The sequence below is a fragment of the Rousettus aegyptiacus genome, unplaced genomic scaffold (genome assembly GCF_014176215.1).
Source record: "Rousettus aegyptiacus isolate mRouAeg1 unplaced genomic scaffold, mRouAeg1.p scaffold_m13_p_18, whole genome shotgun sequence".
Lineage (NCBI taxonomy): Eukaryota > Metazoa > Chordata > Mammalia > Chiroptera > Pteropodidae > Rousettus > Rousettus aegyptiacus.
In genome coordinates, this window is record NW_023416293.1 from 10,207,611 (window position 1) to 10,226,367 (window position 18,757).

At 44.8% G+C, this 18,757-nt stretch overlaps 1 protein-coding gene and 1 long non-coding RNA gene across 2 annotated transcripts in view; one reads left to right on the forward strand and one right to left on the reverse strand.

The window, feature by feature from the left end:
• The window catches only part of ESRRG (estrogen related receptor gamma), a 507,255-nt gene that overhangs the window by 483,567 nt on the left and 4,931 nt on the right, over positions 1-18,757 (reverse strand). The gene's annotated exons all lie outside the window — the stretch shown is intronic.
• Positions 3-1,130, forward strand: LOC118613359. Its single transcript, XR_004955418.1, has 2 exons — positions 3-481; positions 672-1,130. It is a non-coding gene; the product is annotated as an uncharacterized LOC118613359 (long non-coding RNA).

The following is an 18,757-nucleotide window of genomic DNA, read 5'->3' on the forward strand; positions in this document are numbered from 1 at the left end:
GTGTTCTTCTCCCCCTCCTCCGAGGCTCGGTTTAAGTGCCGCCCTCACAGACAGTCCTCGAGGAGCACCTGGAGTACCTCGTTGCCAACGGAAACCCCCCAGCCCAAGCCCCTCACCTGCCGCCCTGCATAACGGCTTCTGACGCGCCTCCTAATTTTCCTGCGCATTTCGCTTCCTCTGTGCCTCGCTCTCCAGGTCTGTACACCCCGCGCGCACAGGGCCTCGTCTGGCTACTGTCCCCACCCACAGTGACGCCCCCGGCACCCAGCAGAGTGCCTGCGCAGAGCAGGGGGTCAAGGAAGGAACAAACAGCCGAAGAGAAACGTGCCATGAACGAAACTCAGATGAAAGTGCCTCCTCCTCCCCTCCACAGCTCGGCTCCCTTCCCAAGCCCAGCTACTCCCTTGCGATGATCTAGAACAAAGTGCGCACGATCCCCGCCTCGGAGGAAAACAGAAGGACCATGAAAGCAACTGGGCCTGTAAGCAGCGGAAAACATCGGTTAAGCAAAATGATGGCCGGACTGGAACTGATTCTTTTTAACTTTCCGTGTAATGACTGGGGGGTAGAGGAGGTAGGGTAGACCCCTCATGTAAACGCACGTAGCTCTGAATGAATTGCTCTGAGGCCCGAGGTCTCACGTCTGGAAACCCTTTTCCTTCTACCCGAAGCAGACCAAGCTGAGGCGTGGAAACTCCGCAGACCCCCGAAGCAGCGACGCTGACCGCTGTCCAGACCGGTCCACGGTGTGGGCGCGTCCCACGGAAGTCTGACACAGTCAGCCCGCAGCACCCGTGTGCTGGCTGGGAGCTCCCCGGCCGTTTCTCCAAGGCTCCACGATATGGTCACCACGCCTGGCGTCGACGCAGAGCCGTTCTCTGCAAAGGTCAAAGGGCCGCGAACAATCTGAATGTGAGCAGGCGTGAGGATGTTTCCGGAGCTCAGGAAATGACCCGGCTGACTGATCCCCCCCACCCCAAACACAGAGCGCAATGAAAAGCGGCCGCCCTGTGTCGGATGAGGGCCCTGCTCCTCTGGCCTTTCCTGTTTATCCGGGAAAACCACGGTTATGAAGTGAGGCTCTTTTAGTAATGAAAGTGGCATTTATTAAACACACCGGAAGCTACAAATCCGAATGAGTGTTTCTCTACAAAACAGTCACTTGGGGAGGCTCTGTAATTACCTCGGCGGTCCTATGATTGCTCTAAATATTTGGGGAATTCCTCTTTTAAGATCACCTTCATAGCTGGTTCAGGACGCACAAAAGAAAACCCAATATTATTCCTTTACGGCTGTGCTTCATGAACCAGAAATAGCCCTTTTCAGTCCTGGGTGAGGTCGGTGGGTCAGTGAAGTAGTAACAAGAGGACCGTCCCCAGAATCCCTGGCATTTGCTGAAGGCACAGTGCGCCGGGCCGCCCTCGATTCGCTGTGCGGTAGGTCACGGCTGGGGACGGGGAGTCTGTCTCTGAGCCATTGCCCAGTTTTCTGGGTGAACTGTTCAGGAGCCTCGTTGCCAGGACGGGCATGGCGAGGGGACCCTGCCCTGAGTCAGTCGCCCTCCCTCTGCTTTACGGCCACGAAGCCCGAACCTCTACGTGCACGCACCCACGTCTACGGAGCCCTTACGGTTTTGTTTCACAGAGAGGGACCCGTTGGGGATGAGTGAGAGGGTGTGAATGGTCAGGTCCAAAACACTCCCATTAGACACCTCCTCCTCACCACATGCTCTCTCGGCCAACCTTATGGCTTCGGTATGTGCCTTGGAGACAGTCCAGAAATAAGGAAGGAAGGGAGGGAGGGAGGGAGGGAGGGAGTTAGCTTAGAGAGATTAAATAACTTGGTCAGGGCCATGAGTTAGTAAGAGATGGGGCCTGGATTGGTTTGAGCTGTTCATCTCCTGAGCCTTGGTCGAATGGTATGGGTCCTCGAGTCCTTTGTGACCTTGGAGTCTCCTAGGCAGAAAGTTTAGCAGTCACGAAGTAGAAACCAATAATAAAACTGGCCTCCACATGATTCCACTTTCTAGATCAGTAAAACTTGAGGCAGTATAATTTCCATTTTAAGGACTAAATCAGAGCGGCCGACTCAGTATGGTGGCGTCAGTTGTCCGTGTAGAGATTAAACACGAATGCGACATCCCCAAACTGGCGACCACAACGGTGGACGTCATTGCTAAACAATAAAATACACGTCTCTCTTCCAAAGATAACAGACGAAGAGCTTGGAGTGGTCTAAGAGGAGGAGCCTCGCTTGGCAGGAGCGGGCAGCCTGCTCGACTCGCCTGAAGTTTTGCCGACATCCAACACTGGTTTCGAGTTTTGTCACCCTGCCCCTGAGACCATGCATGACCTGGTATCCAATCTTACTGCCTTCACCTTGACAACCTTGCTTGCTTGACTTTGAATTGTGCTAAACTCACTCCGATCACTTGGAAGTGGACAGCAGCATAAACATTCTTCTTGGCAAACAATAGATTTTGCCCAATTTCAGGCTTTTACCAGGCTCTACATACCTAACATGATTTAAAACTTGGTCTCTCTGCCTTCTCCCTCAGTTTACCGCCTACCTGGAACAGAAAAAAAATCTAAAAACCAGAGCAATTAAGACAGGTTGAATAGATCTGGAGGTGTTGATTAGATTGATCACTTTCTATACATTCATTTGTTTTGCATGCTAAGCAAAAATGGTCTAGCAGAACTCATATTTTCACCAATCTCAGTATCCTGTGGCTGATGTTCATGGTCTGGCTTAATCTTAGGATGCAGAGATAAAATAAAACAAGAATCCTTGCCACTCTGTTATATCGGAAAAATTAAAAATAAACAAACAGAAGTACTTCACGTCTCCTTCTATGGAAACTTGATAATCCGACAGCTCTTGTTCATGTTCACCAGATTTTACATGAATCCAACTTTTCTGCTTTGAATTGAAAGCTTAGGTTGCATGAATTTTTATTACTCAGCATTCAAACGACAACTGTAACTTTCTCATGTCTCAGTTAAATGCCAGCACTTCCTTGATAGTGAGTCCTGGGTGAATTCGAGTCATCTTCTTTTACTTGGAAGCTGAAACTTACACATGGAGATTGTACGTTTTTTCCCCCTTGGCCTTAGTTTGGAAAGTTTGTTTTATTAGACAACAGACATAGGAAAAGGTTCAAGTTCTCCTTAATAGCTGCATTTAAATGCCTATCTGAATATTTCGTTGTAGAGAGTGGGACCGGAACTTCACAGAGGAGTTACTATCAGCCATATGGTCGGCTGCTATGCCCAAACTTAATGCTGAAATATATTTTTTAAAAAAAAACTCCTAAAATTCAGTGTGAGCTGCTTATGCACAAGGGCCATGGGACTGGCCTCCATACAATTATTTAAGGTGTTATAAAGAGTGTTTTCCATCTTTCTTATGCTCGAAAATAGTTTTTATGACTGCTGAGTCAGAGCCAAAAAATGTATAATTTTATGCCATAAAATACCACCTTTTCCTTTGGCTATGGAAATTTATATATACATATTTATGTGCTTATATAAATAAAACTTTTCATAAACAGAGTGGTCCATTTGACATGAACTCTATTTAAAGCACGCCATTCCTGACTCTTATAGTATTACTGCTATGCTTTAAAAATTTCAGTACCTGCCCATAATTTACCAAATCAGAAACAAATCCCCTAAACTGGTATTTAGGTCTCTCCACAATTTAGAAAAAAAATTTTTCTGGATTTTCTCCTCATTCTTACCGAATTCCTAACCTATTCAAAAGAAACCAGGCGTAGTTGCCATTATCTTCAAACCTTTGATTCTCTCTCAAACTCCAATGTTATTTCCATTCGACAAAATTCTGGCCGCCCAAGATCAGAGCAAACCCTTGCCCACTGGCCTCTTTCTTAAGCTCCTCCTCCCGAGCTTGGCTTAGTATTGAGCACAGGGATCGCTGGCTGTGATTTTTGCTGTGACCCCTCAGTTTCCAAGCCATTGCCTGCGTCCGAGCTGGACCTTTACCCAAGCGACTCCTGGCTTCAGTTCCCCGCCTGTCGGAGTTGGTCCCGCCTCCACTCCAGTCTTTTCACGAATGCCGCCTGCAGCGAGAGGTCAAACGTCCCCACTCATTCCAGAAAAGGTCTGATTTCTTCTACCGTTTGCTCCAAGTGTGCAACCACATACAGGTTAGAGCACAGCATTTTGAGCGTTTGCTTGTCCAGCTCTCCGACCGGACGATAACTTGAAGAGACTCTCTCTATCTCCCTTCCTCCAGCCACTTTCTCCCGGACGCCTTCCCCGTCCACCTGCTCTAAATCGCACCCTCCCTAACATTCCGTATTCCCTTCCCTTACTTTCTCTTTTCTTCATAGCACTTCTCATTATTGTACAGCCCATGTATTTACCGACTTATGACGTCCTCTACCTGTGTCTCCACTAGAATACAAGCTGCGTTAGCCGTGGGCCTTCTGTCTGTTTCCTCCACAACCTGGCCCCTGGCACACGGTGTCTCGTATTTAAGAGCTGCTCATTGGAAATTTGATGAATGAATGAATGCATGCATGAATGAGTTTGTAGCAGGCTGACTTCCAATCTGTAGACTATTTTACAATGGAAATTTCTAGTATAAGTGGGTACAGAGGGAAAGGACGAGTGAAGGAAAGTTTTATTAATATATGTTTTTTTTCCAAGATCCCGCTCTCAGGCTCGCCTGTTAAGATATCTGGACTCTACGTAGGTGTTAGCGAGCAAGCAGATTAAGATAGGTACTTTTCCATTTTATAGATGTAAATATCTTAATTATCCGGAGAAGAACGTGCAAAGCCCTCATCGTGGAGAGCAGCCATCGCCGGCAGGTCCTAACTCTGGTTGTCATTTCGCTGGCAAGTTCCCAAATAGAGTATAATGATTCGCTACTAATTCAAACCAGACCCATAACGACTCAAGATTTTTCTGACGTGTTTAAAGAAGTGAGCTAACTCCTGCACAATCCATTGGACTTAGTAACTGTATTTTATCAAAAAGCTAACTAAATGTTTTGACCTAATGATGCTTGCTTGCAGTAGACGTGGTAATAGATACAATGAATTTTACAAATTATTGAAGGGAAAAGTTCCTCATAACCCCTTAGTGTTTTAAGAACCATACTGTCAGAATACTCTTACTGAAGTCTAACTTAGATATTTTCTATTATAATTTTGACATTAGTGAAAAAAAAAAGAAAAGAAAAGGAGACATTAACGTGTTACTAAGAAGGCAGCAATCACGGCAGATAAATTCCAAATTGCGGACACAGCACAGGCTGGTGTTAAGTCTGCGTCTCCGCCCACACCCGTTCTGCTCAGCTCCCTCTTCGAAACGCTTTCCCACTGGTGATTCTGCTGACTCTCTCTCCCGACACCAGCCCGTCGGGTCAGTGATAAGTATGGAACTGGCAAAAATCTACAGTATTCGATGGTTGTGGACGAATTAGAAAACCGGGTGTCTTACAAATGGGATATTCAGTAACCGAATAATTCTGGGCAAACCAATCAACTTCATTAAGGCTCGATTTTCTCATCTGCAAAATCGGAACTTAAGGAACACGTAACTTAGAGGGTATTTAGAATGCTTTAAATGCCACGTTGATGATAGCTGTTACTATAAATAATAGCATATAGAGAGAAATATATCGTAGAGATGAAAAACACAATTCACAGTTTGTCATAATCTGATTCAAATCCTGATCCTCGTCCTAAACCACTTTGGAACCTCAAAGGAGCCACGTTACCTCTCTGTGCCTTGGTTTAGTGATATATGAGCGATAACACTTCGTGAAATTTTGTGAGGATTAAATGACACTAGATGATTAAAGAATAAAATTAAAGAATTTAATGAAATTAAGCAAGTTTCCTGTGACAGAGTAAGTGCTCAGTAAATAGTTGATATTGTTATAATGGTTAATAAACCCATTTTTATGCCCAGGCTGGTAACAATGCTTTGGCTTTCCCTTTGCAGTACTGAATCATCTTGAGGTCTTTGACCTTGACTAATGACACTTGTATCTTCAACTTCTATAGAATAATCTCTGATACTTGCAATACTTTTAGAGAGTATTTATGGAAAGCAGTCTTTAAAATAAGTCAGTTTAAAAGGTCAAGCAGATGATGGGTATTTAATGCTTCAGAAAAGTGTTCAAAATTCTTTTTTTTGTACCAAAAGTAAGGCTGACCTTGCTCTCACAAATCTATCTTTGTCTCTGTAAAGCCCACACTTTAAACATTTCCCATTGTAACAAAACTAGCTAGAAATTATTTATTGCTTACTATGTGCCAGACCTGTTTGAAGTATTTTACCTATATTAATGCTTATCATTCTTCCAACAACCTTATGCAGTAAGTATATAACTAACCTCATCTTAAATGTAGGCAAACTGAGAGACCAAGATTTACATAACAGGACCAAGGTTATGCCGCTAAGTGCCTGAGGGGAGACTTGACCCAGGCAGTTTTGACTCTGGATCCCAGGCTCTTAACCTTTCTGCTAAACATTTTCATGCAGACACCGACGGTTCTAAGACCCACAGGTAGCTTGGCCATCTCTGTGGCCTGAAGATACTGGAGAGTGGCCTAAGCTACTCTCTGCACTGTAGACCTGGCCTCCACGTGTATGACTATGTTTAGTCACACTCATCACCGCCAGTCATCAAAATCAGTATGATTGGGCCATCGGTCACATGACACTCGATTCTGACTCTCACTGTTAAGACTTACAAGAACAACCCTGGGCTCTTTCGAGCCCACCACTGTCCCCTCTGCAAACAATGGAGAGTGACTACACAATTTTCCAAAGGAAGAGGATGCATCACACACACACTGACATACACACTCACATACTCATAGCAAGGAGTAGGGGGAAATACACTCTCTGGGCTCAATTACCTGCTTACTTCATTGGGGGCAGGATGGGTATGAGGCCTTATTAATATAGATTCTTAGTAAAACACTAAGGAATGATTTATCCCATTTCGGGATTAGCGTTGAAGACATTCTCGTCCCCGTTGGGGTTAATGAAACTAGAATAGCACCTTTCCTTACTGCACACAAACTAACTTCAAACAAAGTCTCACACAAGCCAGTTTCAAGGGCCTCGCCCCTCAGACGCACCACGGGGCATTAGCAACTTGGTTTTGTCTCGCCGTACACAGAGGCAGTTTGCGTGCTTAGGACTGAATTCGACAGGCTCAAAACACTGTGCTATCACTCCGACCCCAAGGAAGAGTAGTGGCCCTTTACCAACAATCCCTTTCCATCCATGCTGTGAAAACCACCCAGCAACGGACCACGTAACACCTGAACCCCTCTTCGAATGCCCCCTAATACTGAATGCTAACCTCCAATATCTGATTAAAAGAATGAGAGTGAAAAAATAAAATAAAAAACCTGGTTACATTTCTTTTGTATATGCCAATGCTTTTCCCATAGATTCATCCCAGTTTCATTTAATCATGCAACACAAAAGCATAGTTTGTGTTTTCAAGTGTGATCTCTGTGCTTTTCTTGTAGCTTGGCTGTATTTGATTTACTTAGGAAATTATGTCCCTTGAGTAAACATTATATGGTTAAAAAAAAAAAAAAGAAGCATTATTTGATACAAAGGTTGGATTAGAAAGTAAATGTAAACTTAAGGTTTAATTACACTTTGTGCCATCGTTAGCCAGGGATTTAAAACACTCTACAATTGTGCCCCAACTTGCCTTTCCAGTGTTTTCTTGGCCTTCAGGGTCAATTAAATGATTTATTCATGTATGTTCACTGGATGTATATTTTGTGCAAGTTATAGTCATAGATAAAAGAGATACAGAACTGAATGTGATTAATAATAATAATAATAGTAATAAATTAATGCTGATCCATTCCCTTGAAAAGCTCACAGTCAAATAAAGAGCAACACACAAAAGTAATTATAATACAGTGCTTGTGAAGTAACAGAGGCATGCTTCATGCACAAAGAAATGACTCCTCTTAGCTATACCCAAGGTACCTCGCATTCATACTGTCTCCAAATTCATGTCCTTCTCGAGTTCCAAACACTACCTCCTTCTCATCCACCCAGTAACACAGGGACCATCCTCAGACCTCCTTCTCCCTCCTCTACCATATCTGGTCCTAATATGAATGATTGCACCTCCACTATCACGACCCTAATTTCCTCTCCCCCAGGGGAAAGGAACAGTCTTGACTCACAGGCGGAGGGACACCAAGCAGAATCCCAAAGAACGAGCCTTGCTAATTTTCCCCCAGGTCGCGACCCTCGGCTCACGCTATGTGCCCTAACACATCTTTCCACGACTTTCCACTCTTCATCAAAACTAGCGTAAACATGTTCCGGTTGAATCGTTTCTTCTGGTCTTCATCTCCTTATGAAGGTTCCCATGTCACATAAAACTCCCATTAAATAACTCTGTGTGATTGTTCTCCTGTTAATCTGCCTTCGTCAATTTAATTTCCATACCCATTCAGGAACCCTAAGAGTGTCAAGGAAAACTTGTTCCTCCATGATAGTCTCAAATTCCCTCCTAACACAAAGTTTTTGTTCACAGTTACTTCTACCTATGATTCACTTTCCTCACCTGGCTAGTTCACCTTTCGCATTTCAGCCCAAACATATGTCCTGGGTGAAAGTCTCCCCTGTACGCCCTTACTAGGTCAAGTTCGCTGACTCTGGGCTAAGCATTGCACCCTTTTTTCTTCTTTACAATATTTATCATGGGTGTGATTTTACATTTGTTTGTGGGAACATCTGACTGATATCCAACTCTGCCATTGGACCGTTGGCTTCATAAGGACAGGGACACCTGCCTGTGTCTGCTCTCTACACCCGATGCTCAGCGCAATGCTTAAAAGGGACAGATAGTTGCTAAATCTCACGGAAGAACTAAAACATGGCAAGAAAAGAGTGATAAACTTTGCCCAGAGAAGGGTTGAGACAACGTCGCAGGAGAGGTATCAACCGTGCTGGGTCTTGAAAAATAAAATACGGAGGAACATAGAAGCAGAGACGCAGAGACACCAAACGCTCCGGCAGTGCTCAGCGTGACCGGAGCTGTGGGTGGGTGGCATCCACTTCAGGGCGGGGAACGGTAAAGTGTCACGAATGAGGCTGGAGAGACTCGGGGACTCACACCACAGAGGGCCTTCTGTGCTCTGCAAAGCAATTTGGGCTTTTGCCATGGGCAATCACCGAAGGGTTGTAAAAAGGGAGTAAAATAATCACCAGATTTGCATCTTCGAAAAACCACTCTCGTGGCAGCGTGAAGGATGTCCTTGACAGGCTGATGCCGCAGGCGGGGTGACCACTTGGGAGGCCGTCCTATGACTTCCTCGACGTGAGCGGTGGTGGAGGCTGCGGCCAGGGCAGCAGCAGCGGCCTGAGTGGAGCGGGCGGTCTCCCAAGACATTTAAGAGACCTAAGTGACTGGCAGTGGAGAATAAGGCAGGAGAAAAAGTCACTCTGCGTCCCTGGCCATCTGGGAGGGTCGGGGGTCACTAACCCGGTTAGGGAGTGCAGGATGAGAAATCAGTGTGTGTAGACGGCCGCGTGGATGTCTAAAGCCTTCGAGGTTTAATACTTGGGAGACTCTGTGCCAGACGATGGTTGTCCTCCAAAGTCCTCCTTCGCTGTCGGCTGAGCTCATAACCGCCGACGGCGGACCACGCCGTGCAGCCTCCCTGTGCTCATACGACCAAAGTCTCGGGAACGGAACAGGAGCCGGAGCGCGCAACTTCCGCGCCGTTCGCGCGAAAGGACATGGCTCGTCCTGGGTCTCTCCTCAGCGACCCAGAGCTTGGATCGGCTTTCGCTACGCAAATGAGACAGCACCTTAGGGAAAGGTGAGCAAAGACCGTGGAGAGACGGGGAAGGTCAGTGAAGCGGAGAGGCCGGACCGGGCATCTCACGCGGACCTCTGATTCTGGGGAAACGACAACAAAATAAAACCTTACGTACTTAATTCACGGTAGATTAGACTGCAATCTTATTTAAAAGAGTTTATTTTAGGCCCTACGTAATGTAGACTTTCAAGCAGAGAAGTCCAGTTGGCAACTGTCTGCACCAGTCTGAACCTCCAAAAGGTGTGGACCACCTACGGGGAATTGATATCTTTTAGCATATAGACCGTAGTTAAAACCACGGGGACCAAATTTAGAAGGAATCACCCCGAAGGCAGACCTGGGTTTCTCTCCCGGCCAAACTCCTTGTCATTTATGTGATGTTGAGTGAGTTACATCTATGAGCCTGCGTTGCATAACCCTGTAATAATATCTGAATTAGTGAGGGCGACTCCAGCTGCTACGAAGATCCATCTCCGCATTCTCAGTAGCTCAACTCAGATGTGCTTCTCATTTACGGGAAGTCCAGTTGCAGACTGAGCGAGGCCCACGCTCCTCCGTCTTTCTCCCCCAGGAGTCCTCCGTTTGCAGCCTTCTCCTTTCCACGGTCCGCGGTAGAAAGAGCACACATCCCTCCCGACCACGTCAGATGGGAAGTTATGTGCACATTTCACTGTTGAGAACAATCATTTGCTCCCAGCTAGATGCCAAGGGGCCTGAGAAACGTGCCCCCCCCCCCCCCTGGGCAGTCACTTTTTAGCGGAAATATTACACAATGGAAATGGCATACAGATCTCGGGGAACGGTGGCCTCAAAAGCCATCTCCCCTGCTCGTTCGAGGATAAAAAGCAAGAATGGGTGGATAATACACCTGAGAGCATCTCGCCTCCAAGGAGCTCTCGGGGATGTGAAGTCGTTCCTTACTCCCCGGTGGTTCCCCGTCTTCTTCCACCATAGACGCACTTCTGCTGCGTCCCGAAGAGACCGTATATTTTCCCGTTTCCGTGTCTTCATTCACGTTCTTGCCTTTCTATACAAGGCCCTAAGCCCATTGCTTCTCTTTTCTGCTCCACCGACTTCTCCTCCCCCCATTTTCAAAGGCCAATCTCACGGCAGTCTCCTGGATCCGGCCTTTTCCAGCTCTTCCCGTCCAGGTTACACATTCGGAAGTACCCCACCGTTCCGATCAGCTCTGCACTTAGCACCTGTCCGACACTGGTTTGGCGTGATAACAGTGTGCGTACCTCCCTTTCCTGTCTACCTCTGAGCCTACGTTGTAAACTCTCTCAAGAAGCAACGGCATTTAACGCCTCTTGTTCGAAGGGGCTAAGAGTGTAAACCAATTTCAGGCCTTGAGTTGATGAGATCGACTCTTGGACATTCGCGGTCTCCTCACAAAGAATGAAAAAGGTGGACATTTTATTCAGGCAACTGCAGAACAAGGGGGAAAAGGCGGTTTGTCTCAAGCCTTTATATACTCAGGTGGTGGCTACCTGAATTCTTTCTTTATTCCACTTTGTAAGTCCATAAGGAAGCTTGTGTGGTAAGACCTTCCTGTGAATAAAGAAAGCACTTAACGAATAAAAGCAACATATCTTTAAATATTATGATAACTAAGAAAAACAAATAGCCCTGAAGAGGCTTCTTTAAGAATTCTCCTGCGTGTGAATCAAGGTGGTAACGTGGCAGTCCTCCGGGAAATTGGATAAATGTCAATAACCGAACTATTTAAATCCATCCATCAGGGGACCCAGCACTGAGAGTTATCTCAGCAGATGCCAACTCACTCTGCTCTGTTCGGATACCGTCACTGCCCGAAGAGAAGACAAAGAACAAAGAACATGCCTGGGAGGAGCTGGACGTCAAGAGCCCACCGAAAACGCCGGCATTTCCCTTTGCCCAGCAACTTTCCTGATAAAAGTAAGCAGTGCGTAGACAGGAAGTATTTTTCACTAAGTAATCCAACTACACACACCCAGCCAAAGGCTGGTGTCCCTCAGATAACAGGCGGCCTCCAACTCCGAGTGTCCTGCTCCCCATGAACGCTGCTCGTCCCACACCTGTGCTCCCCGACGGCCTCAGAATGGGGGACCCCGATCGATTCTGCTGCCTTCACTGCTCCCCCGCTGGGAGATCAGAAACACATCCGAAGGTCTGCTCCAGGTTCAAATTCACAGCCAGTCCAACCTCCGAAGGCGCCCCAAAGTGGATCCGTACCCCCGGGCACTGGTTCTTTGACTGAAGTCGGCCCGCTGCTCCTCTCGGTGCTCACTAGGCCAGGAGAGCAGGACTTCCCTGGGCACGGGGTGCAGCAGGGGTCCATTTTTATGAGACATCTCCTATCTCTCCCCGTGCCACAGAGTCGGGCCTTGCGGGAGGCATGGAATCTCCCTGGGATGTGTAATCTGGACTGTGACCCACATGTGTTTCTGTAAAGCACTAGGCGAGGAGTTGTTCTTTATATCAGGGAAGTTGTGCCGAGACTGCAAAACACCTCCAGTAATAATCTTCTCTCAAATATGCACATGTAGACGTCTCCAAAATCTACCTGTTTCTGAAGAAATCCATTGAACTCACTATTTCACAGATTTGTTTATCTACAAGAAATAAGGGCAAAATGCCTTGTTAACATCTTCCCTCAACAGGCTGGGTTCCGTGAGCCAGTATCGATGCTGCGTTCTTCACATAGACTTGACACTTCAATAAATGCCTGATGAATAATCCATTTCCGTGGAAGTAGGGCCCCACAGAACATGCTTTATAAAACTATGTGATAAAAACATCACATTTCTAGGAATGCTTCAAGGAAGGACAACCTCCCCCAATAGGAAGATCCCTTTGAATCTCTCATTTAAATCCCAGTTTGTGAGGTAACTATTAATAACAGTACACTGGCATTTGTTGCTGGTGGCCAGAAAATTTCTCGTTTCCCCTCAAACTATCTTTTCTTAGCTTTAAATTAACCTAAGCAAATATTTCAAGATTTTTAGTATTGAGAACAGTGATAGCTTAAAATTTACCATGTATGAAAACCTATTGAGGGGCCTTAAAAATGCCGAGGGCTGAGATTTTGTTTGTTTTTAGAGCAGGGCGCAGGACCCTATGCAAACATCCAGGTCATTCTGACGTAGGTGTTCAGGTAGGACGCACTCTCAGAAACGCTGACCCGAGATGCTGTGGCGGAGGAGCCCTTGACTTGGTATCAGAAGCTCAAGGTCAAGGCTGGGGTTTGCACCCTCCCTACTTGTGCGGTCACGGGCAGTGACCTCTAAACCTCACTTTCCTCCCTGTGTGAGTCACAGTACGACTCCTCACCTACCTGGCTAGCACCTACCCATTCGCCTGGCAGCATTGCATAAGGAGAAAGCATTTATAAAACTCTGCCCTGAAACTACAGGCACTCAGTACGCATTGTGCAATGAATCAATAAGTTCACAGTCATTTTAACATTCTCCAGCATTAAACAAACGATAACACAGCAAGTGTTCAACCTGGAAAGCGTTTCTGCTGCTGATTTAAAGACACACGGCAGAGCTGGGCCGATCATGCTACACTCACGCCTGTCAGTCGCCCTGACGATCCGATCCACAGTACTTGTGCCTCATACTTAGGGACACATTGTTGGCCAAATCACGGCAAGGCCTAAGCTCTGTGTCGCTGGCCGCAAGGCACAGGACCCTGAAATATTTCCTCTGCTTGATAACACACCTTCGAAAAACAGGCTCTCCACGCTTAAGTGGACAAACACCTAGAGCAAATATCTTGGCTGCCATCTATACATTTATAAAAGAAGGGTTTTTTTGCTTATCAAGTATCCTCATTAACAATAATTAACCAGTGCTCAAAAATTAGAATACAGTGGAATACATGTAATGATAACACGGTACTCAGAGTATTTAATTCTTTCTCCAGTCAGAAGACTCTTCTCGGGCCTGGAGCCATCAATGGTTGCTATGGACGATGCTCAATGTCACTGCCTGAATCCTTGGAAAACACTAGAAAGAGAGTTGATGGTTTCCCAACCGGGAGGCACAATTTAAAGCCCGCCTTTTGGAACGGCTCCGATACTGCTTGCTCTTTCCCTTTTACATATTAAAAACAAAACAAAACAAAACGAAAAAACAAAACTCTATGACTGACAGACTTCTGCCTGAAAGACTAAGTACTAAAGATTTCCGATTGGCGAAATTTTTACTGTATTTCCTACATGTTAATTTGCATTCGTGTTTCGTGTGTTGGTTTTTCTCACCCTTCCGATTTTAAACTCTTAAAACTTAAGCATTTACTCCACTCAGTGAATGCCTAGCAAACGTCTCCGGGTCCTTGACATGCGCTCACGAGAGCGGCCGGAGAACTTGGCGGAACTAAGTTCGTGCCCTCGCGCCTGCTTCCTGTGTTTATTACTGCCTGTCTGCTTAATGTTTCGGTCGTGACCTAGTTCCCTTGCCTGTGCCTCATGTGGGCAGTGGCACATGTGACTGACTACTGCAAGGGCTCATGCTGGCAAACGAGTAAATAAATCGAGCCGGTTTGGGTGAGCCCCTCAAAAGAGGGCCGTGACAGCTGGGCCACAGCTGACCGTTGCCAGCCTCAGCATTCTTAGACCATCTGCGTTTCAAGTGAAATCCAGTACGGAACAGGTACGCGATACATATTTATGGAATCAATTGCTACAGAGACCACGATGTTCATCTGAACACTCCAGATTTTTAAATGTAAGCGGCATAATGTAGTGGTGAGAAGAAGGGCTCTGGGGGCCAGACTGCCTGGCTTCAAATTCTAGCTCCACCGCTTATTGGCTCTATACTCTTGGGCAAGATATAGGAAAACTGCATCATTCCGTTTTCCTACCAGTAAAATGGAGGGGTGGGGGGTGGAGGAGGGTGTGGAATAATAGCACCTACCTCATAGGACTGCTTGAGAACTTAATTTTTTAAGATTATTAAATCTTAGGACCACGCCCCAGGTGCATGGTAAGCGCTACATAAACAGGGAAACACACACTACTACTTTGAAATGCCTTACGAGTTTCACACGCATTGTCCCATGGTTTCCTTCACCATCACCAGGGGGCTGAAGATGAGGAGACTGCTTCCCCCCGGGGGTGACCGCCAGGCACGCGGCTCACGCAGGGACTCTGTGCGTGGACATTTAGAAAGTGTCCAGTGGTTTGCCCAATAGTATACTCCCAGAATGACAGGTGCAGGAATCTAGCCCAAGGCTTCTGATGGACGCAATCAGAGGTGTCTAAATCAGTGTCCTTGGTCAGCTTTCTTACTCAATAACTAAATAATTTCCAAAAAAAAAAAAAAATGAAGATCTGATTCAAGAACCACTGTTTGGTTATTTTTCATTCGTAAATTAATTGTCCGAAAGCAACCAATTTGAGAAAATAGGTAAAGGGGAAGCCCTTACATTCAATGAAGAGTATTTGTAGTCATCATTTTCTATTAATTTTTGTTTTACACACATTTTTCAATAATTTAGTTTCTCTTCTGTTTGACTCCTAAGATATTTCTCCCAGGAATGTTAAAAGTTTTATCGCCTGGCCGCAAAGACGTGCTGGTGGCTGTGTGTTAGAAGCTGCTAAACTAAGGACAGCCTGTTGGTTTTCCTGGTTGCTGTTGGCTTAAGGAAGATCCTTAATGTTATTTAAACACTGGGGACTATTTGAAATTTCTTGGTAGATCAATTTGATAGTGATAAAAAAAAGTTTTTAAAAAACTACTGTCGACTTGAGATAAAAGATCTCATTCACCAGAGTGTATACTTTATTCAAACAACTCAGGACTTCTTCAAAGAAAAAAGTCAATATAGGCCCTGCCCGTTTCCTTTTCTTGAACAACAGCAGAAAATTTACACATTCCCTGATAATCTACATTTCAAAAAGTCATTGGGCATTAAAGAAGAATCTTCTCTTTTCAGAGTTTGGAGCTTTAATTTTTTTTGCTTTGTGTTGTGTTTAATATGGGGAAGGCACTTATTGGTTAAAATAACTACTACTAATCGGACTCTATCAAAAATCAAAAACTTCTATAAATTGTAGGGCGTTATTATCAAGAAAGTGAGAAACAACCCAGAGAGTGGGAGAAATATAAATATTTGCAAACCGTGTATCTGATAAGAGTGTAACATTCAGTATACAAAGAACTCTTACGATTCAACAATGTAAAGACAAACAATTCCGTTTTAAAATGAGCAGAGACCAAAGACAGTGACTAGACATTTCTCTAAAGAAGCTATTCGAACGGCCAACAAGCACCTGGAAAAAAGCTTAGCATCATCAACCCTTCGGAACACACAAATCAAAACCACAGTGAAATACCACTTACATCCACTAGACATAGCTACAAAAAAAAATAAATAAATAAAAAAATAAAGGAAAATAAAATAAATACTGGTGAAGAGGTGGAGAAATTGGAACCCTCGGATATTTATGATAAGACTGTAACTGTTGAAAACAGTATGGTGATTCCTCAAAAAGTTAGAGTCACAATATGACCCAGCAATACCACGCCCAACAGATCCGAAAACACATTCAAATGGAACCTTCTACGCAGATGTTCACAGCAGCATTATTTATAATAGCCCCAAAGTGGAAACAACCCAAATGTCCACCTGCTGAAGAGTGTGTCAACAAAACGTGGTGAGTCCATAAAGTCAAATGTTATTCAGACTCAAAGAGGAAGGAGGTGCTGACACAGGCTCCAGCACGGATGAACCCCGATGACACTGTGCTACGCGAAAGAAGCCAGACACCCGCGGCCAGATGCTAAATGGCTTCGGTGGTAAATGTGCAGAACAGGCAAATCCATAGAGACGGACGAGTCGTTGCCAGGGGTTGGGAAGAGCGGGCATGAGAGCGAGTGCTCTTGGGTATGAGGTTTCCTTTGGGGTGATGAAAACATTCTGGGCTTGAAAACAATGGGGATCATTGCACATCATCGTGGACGGAGTGAAAAACCACCGCATCGTGGGCTTTAAAGCAGTTTAAATGTCAAATTTTGTGGTATCTGATATTTTGCATCATAAAAAATATATATATATATATTCGCTTGATAGCCAGGTAGGAAAAGCAAGAAGCTTTTCTTTCCATACAAAGTAATTACGCACAATATTATCATCACCCTGGCCATATTAAGGAGTGAGATACTGTGTCTAAGTCATCAGGGGCTGACAAGCTCTTTGTCCTCTTTATTCCATTGTGTAATTTATAACGAGTCCTTTGCTCTCGTATGGCAGTATTGGTTTGTCAGTTTGCCAGCAGAAACTTTAACTTCTCTGATGTTATAGTTCCACTTTCGAATGTTTCCTATTAATACTTTAGCCAATGTGGCCATCTCCCTTCTAAATTGCATTAAAATGTTTAATTTGGAATGATAGCGTATTGATGACTTCGCTATGAGGAGGGATGTGATTTGTCATACATCAGTAATTTGAATATTTTCTTAATTTATGTGAGATAAATGAATAGAAAACAATTGTGTATCTGATAGAAAAAATAAAGAACATTGGAGAAAAAAAACAATTATTCAATAAACTTCCCCCCCCAAAAAGACATATTTAAGGTATTTTTTAACCATTAAAATGTTAACAATTAAATAGAGATTTTATAAATGGGTCAGTAGAATATACCCTATGCTCCAACCTTAATTTTTTTTCTGAGCCGCAAACTTTCCTGTCAACTGGTTATATGAGGGAAAATGTTGAAAACTTTAAAAGCTGGAAAAATGTTTCATTTAAATATATACTTGTTCAGCAGTTGATGGCAGATTCAGTTAGATCGGAGGATATAATTGTAAAGAAACATGACAGAGTTACCTGGAAAGTTCTGCAAATGAATCTAGTTGTCGACAAATTTCAAAGACACGATTTCCTGAAATTCTGTTACACAGCTGAGCTGTGATTTTAGAATCTCAAAGAAACTTCCCTTATAAAAAATCATGTTTATTTTTTTTTTTTAGGACAGGCCTACTTAAATGCTAATATGACCAGGTTTATTCCAAACAAGCAGAAAGAAAGAAGAAAGAAAGAAAGAAAGAAAGAAAGAAAGAAAGAAAGAAAGGAAGGAAGGAAGGAAGGAAGGAAGGAAGGAAGGAAGGAAGGAAGGAAAGAAAAAGAGCAAGAATTTAAATAATTCAGGTTTTAAAAAAATGGCCGTCACTTTCACTCAAGTTTATGACTCATTTCTGTGACAACAAAGGTGGTTTTAGCCAGAACTACCTGGAGAATTGTAGTGGGAATAATCCTGTCTCAGAAAAGCTAACCATATCTGGATTAGGTACTGTTATTGTAAGGAAATCTGAGAAATCTGAAAACTGAAACCAACCTGTTGAAGGTGAACGAGGACTTGATGAGAATAAATGCTTACGCAGTACTTTGTGTCACCACCGAGTGAGACAGAAGAGTGCACGGGAGACTTTGCAGGTAGCATATGTGGTCCACGACCGAATGTGAAAAATGCCCAGGCAGACTGGGGCGAAGGGTTACGCAGGCTGAGAGTTCTGCCATCCCTTCAGTTAAGAAGGGGAAAGGTAGCTACGCAGGTGAGGTGTAAGAGAAAAGCCTTGAGTTCATGGAAATCGCTTGTCTGATGGAGTCGCTTAGTTCTCTGCGTTCCCCTTACTCCCCTCCATTTGCCTTCCAGGCCTCAGCTCCTTGCCCAGGTAAGTGTAAGTTTAATGATGGAATGAAACCCTGGAAGGAGGCTGGACTCAGCTCCTCTAAGCTCTCACTTAGTAAGAGAAGTCTCTGCCGAGAGCGCGCGCACACACACCCACGTTAGGAATTACCCGCCGGCCGGAGCCAAGAAAGACTGTTCCCGGGGCATGGAAAGGAACTGCCCCAGCTTTTTGGAACCGTGGTCATTTCTTTCATGCACACACACCCAGCGGAGTAATTCTCTTT